At 35.8% G+C, this 11,829-nt stretch overlaps 1 pseudogene; it reads left to right on the plus strand.

The window, feature by feature from the left end:
* Positions 1 to 6,413: 6,413 nt before the first annotated feature.
* LOC118917532 (S-formylglutathione hydrolase-like) lies at positions 6,414 to 7,137 on the plus strand (annotated as a pseudogene).
* The last annotated feature ends 4,692 nt before the right edge of the window (positions 7,138 to 11,829 follow it).

The following is an 11,829-nucleotide window of genomic DNA, read 5'->3' on the forward strand; positions in this document are numbered from 1 at the left end:
TCACATAATCTCGGAAAGGGTATGTAACTCCTTCAAGATCATTCACACATTTCTCTTTTGGACCCTAGCTGCCAACCTAGATGATGCTAAATGATCCTGGGAAAACTAGATAAGAGATTTTTGTTTACTAAGTTTTCCGATGAAAAAAATCATTATTATATACATCTACTAACCCTCTCCCTATAGACATTCTATTGGACTGATCTCAGGAGACCTGGACCCTTCTGATGAGGCTGACTTTATGTGAAAACCAATGCAATATAGTATTAGGGACAAAGAGATGGGAATGGTTTGATAAATTGTTTTTAAGGACAAACTTTGGAATGGTCAAACAAATTATGTTTAAATAAAGGATTTTGTATTGAGTCAGCTGACATTTCCACATGTAGTACCCCTTCTACTGATGTCTCTTCCATTTGGATTAAATATTTCTTTATGTAAAAGAAACATTTGGTTTCATTTTGTCTCTCCTGGTATTATTCTTACTTCTCTAACTTTTATCATGTGGTTTTAGTGGCTGCAGAAGCTTGATGAGAGTACAGGCTTCTACTATATTAAGAACTAATGGACAGGTCTTACTTACAGTGAGTCCAGAAAACAGTCCTGGCCCCTCTTGAGTGTTCTACAGGAATTTTTTCTCCTGCTCAATGACTAAGAAAACTGTTGCTTCACTTCCAAGATAAAGATTAATGAGTTAGTTGTGCCGGCAGGGGTCTCAGAGATCATACTGTCTAACCTCTTCATTTTGCAGATAAGGAAACTGAGGCTTAGACAGGCTAAGTGACTGGAGTAAAGTTTCTAAGAACTAGAGCTACATGTATATCTGCAGAATAATTTACTGAATACTTACTATGTATCAGGCATTGTACTGGGCAGTAGGGTTTATAGAATTGAGTACGGAACTCAGTGTCCCGTGAGGTTGAAGTTCTGGAGGGAGGAAAAAGGAATGTTTACAGTGCACTGCATGATGTGCCCTAAAATAATGGAGTCATAAAGACAAATTTGAAACTCAGTTCTACTTCTTACTAGTTGTGCCACTGTGTGATCTTGGCAAGTCACTCAATCTCTGATATTCATTTCTTCATCTGCTCAATGAGGGGAATATTATCTTAGAGTTGTTGTGCTACTTAATCTAATAAATAAGTAGAAAGCTCTTTAAAAGCTGTAAAATTTAGAAAAATGTAAAGGATTATTATTTCTATTGTACTTAATAATGAAAATGCACACACATAGACTCGCAACTATCCCTCCTAATCTGTGTCCTACCCAGTGTAATAGCAGGGAGATATAGAAAGGAAAGTGATGTTGCACGACTTTCATATTTCTCTTTATCACATTTGGATGGCTGTGTTAAAAGGTTTATTAAGAAAATGTACTCATAATTAAAAGGGCTCTTTTGCAAAAGTTCTCCTTTCCTCTTATGTAAATTAATAGAGAAATAATAATAGAGAAATAATTCTCCTTTACTGAAAATCTGCTTTTTATTTGCTGAATTTAATTAAATCCACACATATTTACATGTGTTTTCTAAAAAATGATTATGAACAATCAGTAGTTTTTTAATAGTAAAAATTCTTCCAGGGATAAAGGAATGTATCAAGTGATGCAATAGCTTAGTGAATCTACATTTAATCTCTCCCGGGCAGGATTTAGGTGTAGTCATGGTGACAAAAAAAGTTTCTGCTATAACTTGACTTCAGAAAATGGCAAACCTTAGCAAAACAGGGGCCTGTTAAAGTCAAAGTGTGAAAAGAAAAAAAGACCATGGGATAGATACAGGGAATGGTTAAAGAAACAAGTTTGTTTACTTCAAAGTATGTCATGATTTATAATGCAGTGGCTAAAATTGTGTGCCAGTATAAAACCATATTACGCAATAATAGACTCACTGTTCTCTAATGTGATTTGCAGATGCTACAAAAACTAGAGCAAGAACTAGGCAAAGACAAGCATCTATTTTGTCCAAGGGTTTCCATAGACTATTTCATTGAGTTTACAGGGTAGGAATTATTATTCAGTTTATGGATGAGAAACTAAGCCTCAGAGAGATTAGAGAACTTGCCCAGGGCCACAAAGCTTATGAGTAACTCTAGGATTCATTTCAAATTTATCCAAAGTTAGGGTATTCTGTCCACATTTCTTTCCTATGATAAGATGATAAACCTCTTGATAGGTTGGATGATTCATTTAGTTAGTGTTTTAAGTGAACACATAGTGTTTATGATTAAGATCATTATTTCTAAGGATAATGTTTCTAACAATGAAGAGCTTGGTCACTTCTTGGCAAGTGTTATCATTCTCAGCTAACACATTTTTTTTTTATTAAGGTATCATTGATACACACTCTTATGAAGGTTTCACAAGAAAAACAATATGGTTATTACATTCACCCTTATTATCGAGGCCCTCCCACCCCCCCATTGCAGTCACTGTCCATCAGTGTAGTAAGATGTCAGCTAACACAACTTTTATGAAAAACAGGGTTCTAACTGATGAGCTTTCAGAAGAAGATGAGCTATTATATTTTAAGGACTTCTATGTATTATTTTATTAAAATAAATATAATTTTTTTCTCTTGATTTCTGCAAAAACTAAAGAATTATACTAGCTTTCATTATGTGTACTATATCACTTTATAAAAAGACCAGGTTATGACATCAACACACTTTTCTAGCCAATCTCAGCATTCACACTCACTCATAAAAAAGCCTTGACGTGTCACAAGAAAATCACTGAATTCAGAAACAGAATACACGGTGTTAGTCTTCACATTGTCACTTTTAGTTGTTTATCTTTCAAAAAAATTTTTTTTCCTCTTCTTGGACTTCACTGTCCTCACCTGAAAACTGGGGACCAAGTTGTCACTATTTCTGAAGTACTTTTTGGTTTTGATATACTAAGATGAAAAAAATAACTTCATCTCAATGATAGTGAGTTGGGCATGTTCATGCAAAAACAGCTTTTTTCATGGGATGCTCAGACACGTTAAAAAAGAAGAGATACATAATATTAAAAAAAAAGAAGAACAACAATAAAAGCAAAATCTTCCAGATAGATCAGATTTAGGGTTTAGTGTGGGTTTGGGGCTTTATAATGTAGAATTAGGCCAGAAGTTATAAGTATACAGTTATTGTTATAGCTATATTAATAGCTAGTCACACTTTCTTTTAGCTTCCCAATCTTTTAACTTTTCAGATGGACTATATAGATAGATTATGTGTGTATGTGTGAACATTTTGATTAACTTGGCAGTATAACAGCTGCATTCATAATTAATAACAAGATGGAAAAACTAGGTTAAATTTAGTTCTTTCCAATTTAGTATAATGGTGTTTAATCTTGATTTAATTGAGTCCTAACCTTAATTTGGTTTATTTATTTTCACTGCTTTTTGGACATTTTATGTATTTGAGGGATTTCTTTGTTGCAAACAATTATAACTTATCCTTTTTAATCTTTTCTGTTGAGATTTTAAATTGGAAAAAGAAAATCCACTGTAGCCCACTTAAAAATTAGACTTTACATATATGGCTTTGACATGAATTATCACCTGGGAAATTGTGTAACTATCAGAAAAAGGGCAGGTGGGTGGGAGGAAGGGATGGAGGAAGGAAGAAAAAACAGAAGAAGATACAGTAATATTCATGAAAAGCCTTGATGTGTCACAAGAAAATCATTGAACTCAGAAACAGAATACAGAAACAAGCACAAAAAGCCCAAAGCCCAGAAGGATTCAGAGAAAGATGAGACAAAAGAATAAAGGAAAGGAAGGAAAAAGGAAGAGACAAAAAAGAGAAATATGGGAAGAAAGGAGAATTAAGAGAGGAGAAAAGCAATGTTATTTGCTTTCCAAAGCAAAGATGTCAAGGTCTAGAAACCTCAACAAGCTGACTTTTGCCACTAGAAGATCCTGAGAAGAAAGAAGGTTACAGGTTAAAGGACTTATCATCCAAAATATAAAAACAGCTACTATAATGCCATAGCAAAAAACGCAAGAAACAGAAATAAAAACAGAAACACCAAATAACCCAATTAAATACTGGGCAAATAACTTGAATAGACATATCTCCAAAGAAAACATACCTATATAGAAAATACTGTTTTGAAAAAGTGTATTTTTCCCTCCAGCTCTCATTTAGAAGCATATTTCAGGCAGAATAAACATAGGAAATCTTTAGGATCTTGTCTTAATTTGGATGCCAACCAAATCAATTGTCAAGCTAGTGTCCACTGTCTGGTAACTTTACATTTACCCAGAAATTTATCCCATTGAAGAAAGTTGTGATATATGCCACTATATTTTTAATAATTTGAGAGTAAAATCTCCCACTCATAACAGTTTGCTCTCTTTCTCTAGAGATGATCTGAAATAATTGTGATTTCTTTCAAGCATATATGTAACATGCACAGGGAGAGAGTCTAATATTTTCCACTCTATTTTAGGTGATTTTTATCATTTACAGCAGATTGATATAGGTAAAGGTAAAACACACTCATGCTCACTCACACAAACTGTTCCAAAGTTTATGCAATAATTTCTCCATTGAAATATAATCCTTTTCTGGTGTTGGACAAGTAACTAAGAGGAGTAAGCCTATAAACACCTTATCTATCACATTGATCATAACTAAAACTGTACAAAACACAAAAAGCGCAAAGATGCTGAGAAGTTAACAATTGCAGCCAGATGAGGGGTGAGAAGCCAAAATTGAAGAATGGCACATTATGGAAGTTCATCTCCATATTTTAAAAATATCTTCTGTCTCTTGTCTTTGGCTAAAGGATGGACTAAATGTGGCAATGCATGGCAGCAAGAAGGTGGCAAAGTGTTCCTAGAGAGAGACTCTGGCTTTCTAGCTAGTGTATCCAGGAACAGGGGACACTCAGGGCCAGACTATAAAGAAAATCCCGTTTATCTTCTTTATCTTCTTTCTTTCTGCCTTGTGTTTTAATTGTCCTCAGCTCTGCCACAGAAGGAAGGGATGAAAAGGAACTCTGTGGTCCAGTGAGTATGGGTCATTTCCCTGCATATTTTTCCTCTTCTCATTTTTCACTCACAGTTTTGCCCTGAGCATGGCTCTAGTCACAAAAAAACTCTGCAGCTGACTGAGTGAGAATAATAATGAAGAAACTCTATTTTCTTTTTATTCATTAAGTGAGGAAAAGAGGTCCTTGGTAGGGAGATTGAGGGGAAATCCTGGAGGTGGGAGGGCTTAAAAAAAAGGATCCCCTGATCTTTTCTGTGTACTGACACAAGTTCAGGTGCACACCTGGTTCAGGCTCACACCTGAGCTACTCATGGACAGAAACAGACCCAAAGAAGCATAGCAAAATTTTGAGAACTGAAATATGATAAAATCCACGACTTAAGTTCCAAATTATATCTTGAGAGGTATATGCATGGGATAGACTCAAAGCAGCATAGCAAAAGCTTGGAATGCCAAACTACCTATGAAATCATAATCACAGAAAGTTCGATGGAACTTGTAGTATGAACCTAACTGGGTTAGTTGCCTGATACACAGAAATCTTCAACACTTTAGAAACAGTACCCAAAGTCTCACAACATACTCTTCAAAATTCCTCCACATAGAAACAACCAGGAAAATATAACCAGTTCTCAAGGGAAAAGGCAATCAACAAATGTCAATCAAGAAACTATATAAGATGCGGGGGGCGGGCCCTGCGGGGCGGCTCCGGCGGCCATGTTGAGTTCCCGCCCTTCCAGGCCCACGACTCCATTTCTCCGTAGCCGCTGGAGATCATCTACCCTTTGGTGCTTACAAGAAAACAAGTAGTACTTAGACATGTAAATGCACTAATTCTTTAGAAATTAATGAGATTAATCTTCACTACTAAGGGAAGAATGGCATTGAAACAGATTTCCAGCAACAAGTGTTTTGGGGGATTGCAGAAAGTTTTTGAACATGGCAGTATTGAACTGAACTGCAAGATGAAATTCGCTATCTACTTACCACCAAAGGCAGAAACTGGAAAATGTCCTGCACTGTATTGGCTGTCTGCTACTAAAGTCTTGGTTTTGGTTAAAAGAATAATAATTCAGATCAGAAGTACCAAGGACAGTTGCCTTAGATGCTGAAGATAGACCTTGGAAATTAAGACTTGATTTTTGAAAAAAGATTTACATTTCCCAAGTTGTACTGTGGCCCCAGACACAATTCAAGACTCCATGTGTTTTAACATTTAATCTCACAACCACGTTATGAGGTTTAACTTGCACAGAACAAAATTTTATATCAAAATCTGGTTATCATCAAGCTGCCTCAGAACATGGCCTTGTTATCATTGCTCCAGATACCAGTCCCCGCAAACTGTCTTGTCACGTGATAATTATGTCTTCTCTCATCGCACATCATCAAATGATCATACAGTTAAACAAGTATTAGTTTTAATGTGGCTGCAATATTAAAGGCGAAGATGAAAGCTGGGACTTTGGCACCTGTGCTGGGTTTTATGTGGATGCCACTGAAGATCCGTGGAAAACTAACTACAGAATGTACTCTTACGTAACGAAGGAGCTTCCCCAACTCATAAATACCAGTTTTCCAGTGGAACCTCATAAGATATCTATTTTTGGCCACTCCATGGGAGGACATGGAGCTCTGATTTGTGCTTTGAAGAATCCTGGAAAATACAAATCTGTGTCAGCATTTGCTCCAATCTGCAACCCAGTGCTCTGTCCTTGGGGCAAAAAAGCCTTTAGTGGATATTTGGGAACAGATCAAAATAAGTGGAAGGCTTATGATGCTACCCATCTTGTGAAGTCCTTATCCAGGTTCTCAGCTGGACATACTGATTGATCAAGGAAAAGATGACCAGTTTCTTTCTGATGGACAATTATTGCCTGATAACTTCATAGCTGCCTGTACAGAAAAGAAAATCCCTGTTGTTTTTAGATTACAAGAGGGTTACGATCATAGCTACTACTTCATTGCAACCTTTATTACTGATCACATCAGACACCTTGCAAAATACCTGAATGCATAAAAAACTTAAGAGAGTCTCTTCAAGATTATAAAACTATAATAAATAAAATTTCAGGGAAAAAAGATTTCAAACATTGGATTTCATAATGCTAAAATGCTTCACTGATATTTGAATCACCTGAATAAATATATAAACCTGCAAAAAAAAAAAAAAAGAAACTATATAAGAGATAAACACTGTTTGAGATTGTATTTTAATATGCTTGGTTGGCTTTGTGTTTTTATCTCATACACTTAAAACCATTATCTAAGGAGAGTCCATAGGTTTTGCCAAACAGCCACAGAGGTCAGTAGGGCCAAAAAACTCAAAACAGACAAAACAAAAAAACTCCAAACAAACTTCAGAACATCTTATGTGAGCCTTATTTATAATGAAAATTTGAAAATCCGAATTTGCAACAGCTTGAAAACTTTAATAAATGATGGCACAGCCAAATATGGGACCTTGAAAAAATATACAAACTGTATTTAATGATCCTTATCTTAAAAATGAATATGCATGTATTAAAAAGTACAAGACAAATAAAATCATTAGTAACCCCACAAGATTAGTTTTCTTCTTATTTTCCAAAGTTACTATTTTTTTCTGTAATGAATATATATTGGTTTGATAGTAGGAAGATTTTTAAGGGTACAAAAATGTATTTGGTTTGCAAATGGTAAATGAGTATTAAAAATATTTCAATGTAACTCTTTACTTTTAATGTTAGTTAATACTAATTCAAATGCTAGCTCAGAAAATAAAATATTTAACATGAAGTGTAAGAAATTACAATGAAATACTTCTCTCTAACTCAACGTCTTTACATCTAAGACGCACTTTTTACCCCCTTATCAGGGTTGTTTTAGCAAGATGTCCTCTGTAAAATGTTTGTGAGGGATTTTTTTAGGAATTCCCTCAGATGTAGCCAGAAGTCACTGCTGCTTGGGGGCCAGGGGCAAGGCAGGGTGTCTCGGAAGCTCAGCACAGACTACACACTTGAGGAGTAATTGTCCGTAAGAGTCACAGAGTTGCTTCCACTGATGCTTCTGAATTACTGAATGCTTCTACTTGTCTCCAGGGCAGTTAAGAAGATGTCTCCTCTCATTGCCCTGAAGCTCAGATGAATGGTCTCCCTATACAGAGGAGGGGGCTCCCCGAGAAAATGGGGAAAAGAATTGATACAATAAAGCAGATATTTCTTGAGTACCAAATTTTGATGTTTAGGATGAGGGGTTTACTGGTGTCTGAAGTTATTATGAAGTATGAATTTGGGAAATAGGTGACAGGCTTTTATTAGTTGCCATTAACTGGTACTGACATAACAGATGTACAGGGCCCATATTTCCTTGAGACTATAAAACAGAGTCTGTGGTTTTTATATTTTTTATATTTAGGTATTATATCAAAATACCTAAAATTCATTATTGAAATTCCACAGGAAAAGAAAAATATACTGGGAGATAAATATGTGAAAAAATACTAGCCACACATGTGTCAAATTTATTGCAGGACATGAATTTACAGATTTAAAAATTTCATCAAAACCAAAACAGGTAAACTCAAGGAAAATCATGCCAAGGCAAAGTATAATCAAACTGCTGAAAATCAAATAAAAGAAACAAAAATCTCCAAAGCAACCAGATAAAAATAACTCATTTCATAAGGAAATGAATGACTACAGATTTTTAAGAAGCCATAAAGGCCTTAAGACATTGGAACATTACATTTCAAGTGCCTAAAGAAAAGAACTGTCAGCTCAGAATTCTGTATCAAGCAAAAATATTCTTCAGGAATGGTGGAGAAACAAAGACATTCTCAGATGAAGAAAAAAATTAATGGATTTTTGTTACCAGTAGACTACTGTAGAAAGAAATGATAAGTTATTTTCTTCAGATTTTAAGAGAAGATGATATCAGAAAGAAAGTTGTAACTGGAGAAATGAAGAACAGCAAATGGTAAATATCTAAGTAAATATAACAGACTGTTTTTCCTCATTTATATTTTTAAAGATAAATTTGACTTAAGTAAAAAACCAATAATGTCTTGTGGGGCTTTTAATAAATATTGATGTAATATATATTATAATTGTACCATAAAGTAGGAAGGAATACAGACCTATATATTTGTAAAGCTTCTCTATTTCACTTGGAGTGGTAAAATATTAACTCTAAGTAGACTGTGAAAGGTTAGATATGCATCTTTTAATCCCTGGAACAAGCACTATGAATAATACAAAAATATATAGCAAAAAACTCAGATAAATTAAAACCAAATGCTAAAAACATACACAAAATCTTAAAGAAGTCAGGAAAAGGGAAGCAGAGAAACAAGCTGACTGAAAAAACAGACAATAAATAATAAAGTGGTCAACCTAAATTGGAGCATATTAATTAGTACAGTAAATGGAAATGGTCTAGATTTCAAATTGTAAGATGTAAGCACACTGTATCGTGTCTTTCCATTGAATATGGCTATACATCATGAAAAAAATGCATTGAAAAAATCCCTAAAAAGCAAATAGCAGCAGGAAGGTAAGAGAAGATAGGAGTTTGTGATACTACTGAGTCAGCAAAGAGTTCACCTCTTTCCCTTCCCTTGGGAATCCCCTGGTCAGAGTTCAGTGCATTGGAAATGGAGTGAGTGCCAGAGGACAGAGAATGATCCAAGGTAGTATTAATTTCTGGCTCCATGAGTGAACAAGGGAACACCTAATGCTCCGTGGGAGTTTGAAAGCTACCCCCTTTTTCTCTTTCTTTCTCTATTCCCATATTGTCCCATGGTAATGACTGCAACTGGTGGCAATGGGAGACTGCAAGAGCCAAATCTCCTAGATTGTGGTTTGGTGCTTGCCATTAATTTGCGGAATTCTCAATCATTATGCTTCAGATATTTCTTCTGTTCTTTCTCTCTGCTTTTCTCCTTGTATTTCCATTGCATGTATGTTTCACCTTTTATAGTAGTCCCACAGTCCTTGGATATCGTGTTCTTTTATTTTTTCACTCTTTATCTATCTGCTGTTCATTTTCCAAGGATTCTATTGACATATCCTTCAGCTGAGAGATTCTTTCTTCAGCCATGTTCGCTTTACTAATAAGCCTATCAAAAACATGCTTCATTGCTTTTACAGCGTTCTTTATCTCTTGCATTTATTTTTGGTTCTTTTTTTAGAACTTCTGTCACCTCTGCTTACACTGCCCATCTGTTCTTGCATGCAGTCTGTGTTATTTATTAGTCTTTAGTATATTGATCATAATCGTTTTAAATTCCCATGTGATAAGTCTAACATCCCTGACGTATCTGATTCTGATTCTTGCTCTGTCTTCTCATATTGCTGTTTTTCCCCCCTTTTGGTACGCCTCATGATTTTTTTCTTGATATACTGGGTAAAGGGAACTGCTGTAAATAGTCCTTTAATGGGGTGGTGAGGCTTGGCGGGAGGGGACCGTTCTATAGCTGGCAATTAGGTCTCAGTCTTAGAGAGCCTAGGCTTCTGGGCTGTGAAATTCGCAAGTGTCTCCAAGTTTGTTTGCTCCCCTCTTAGGTGGGAAGAGTGCCTCAGGCTGCTTGGAGTTGGGTATTTCCCTTCCCCAGGTCACGTAGGCTCTGTAACCTCAGTAGGTTAGGCTCTGGTTAATTAGTTTCTCTTGAGGGCAGGCCTTGTGAAGAACAGACTTCTCTCTTTATTTCAAAATGATTCCTTCTTCCTCCAGAAGCCTGAGGTGATTTTTCTCCGAGAAATATTGTGGCAATCTGGTCCAGATCCTGGAGGTAAACCTGACAATACATGGGGGTCCTCCTATGATGACTAGGTCACCCTGGAGTTTTTAACTCTCAGAGTTGTCTGCCCTGAGCCTCCAGCAACTCATCAATCACAGTCCAGGGTTTCCTATGTGGACACTGGTTCTTGAGGCATTTCTGCTCACGAGTCTCTGCCCCTGTTGGTGCCTGTTCCCTGTATTCGCCCATCTCTCTCTACTCTTGGAAGCAGCCATTTGCCTTGGGTCCTCCCCTCCCTTAAGATTCCAAGAAGAGTTGCTGAAGTTTCAGTCTGTTTAACTTGTTATAAGAGTGGAGTTTTCTAACCCCCTTATTTTTAGTGGGATTGGAAACTAATAGCCATCATTTCATTGTAAGAAGTAGACAAATGTGTTCTGTGGGCCATGATTGATGAATATCCATATACCCAGGGACTCATAATTTTTTCTCTTGATTTTCCATTTTATACTTTAAAAACCTTACATATGATGCCTAGTTGTTTGTGATCTGTCTAGCCTTGTCAAAAGAATATATAGCAGGGATTCATTTCTTCATTTTTCTTGTTTATTGTAGGCTTCATTATAGGAAAATATGTAAAATAATTCCAGTTAAATGCAATTTTTATACACATGAATGCACAGAAATCCTTCCATATAGATATCATTAGCTTTAATGATTTTCTTTTGATAAATAACAAAACAATCTTAATGCACTGAGATACCAACCTGGCAACAAAACCCTAACTGTGATCTTCCCTTGAGGTTAACCTTTTTCAGAAGCACATTAATCACATCCAAAGGGATTCTTTTTGAGGACTTAAAAAAAATTACCAAATGGAGCTTGACTGGATACATGAAACAGTGAATTATGATAGTTTTAGGAATAATTTTTTTAAGAGAGTTGGTGGTTGGAGTAAAGAAACAATGTCATACTTACTTGATTGAAAACATGGTAGGTAAAGTGAACATCAGGCAATGTATTGTATACAAGGATATAAACATAGCATGGCTCTTTTTTTAATTTAACTCATTCCTCACTAAGGAATGGGTGAAATCCTTTGTTGTTTGGGCTAAGGCAAGTGTA

This window comes from Manis pentadactyla, chromosome 9, assembly GCF_030020395.1.
Source record: "Manis pentadactyla isolate mManPen7 chromosome 9, mManPen7.hap1, whole genome shotgun sequence".
NCBI classification, from domain to species: Eukaryota; Metazoa; Chordata; class Mammalia; order Pholidota; family Manidae; genus Manis; species Manis pentadactyla.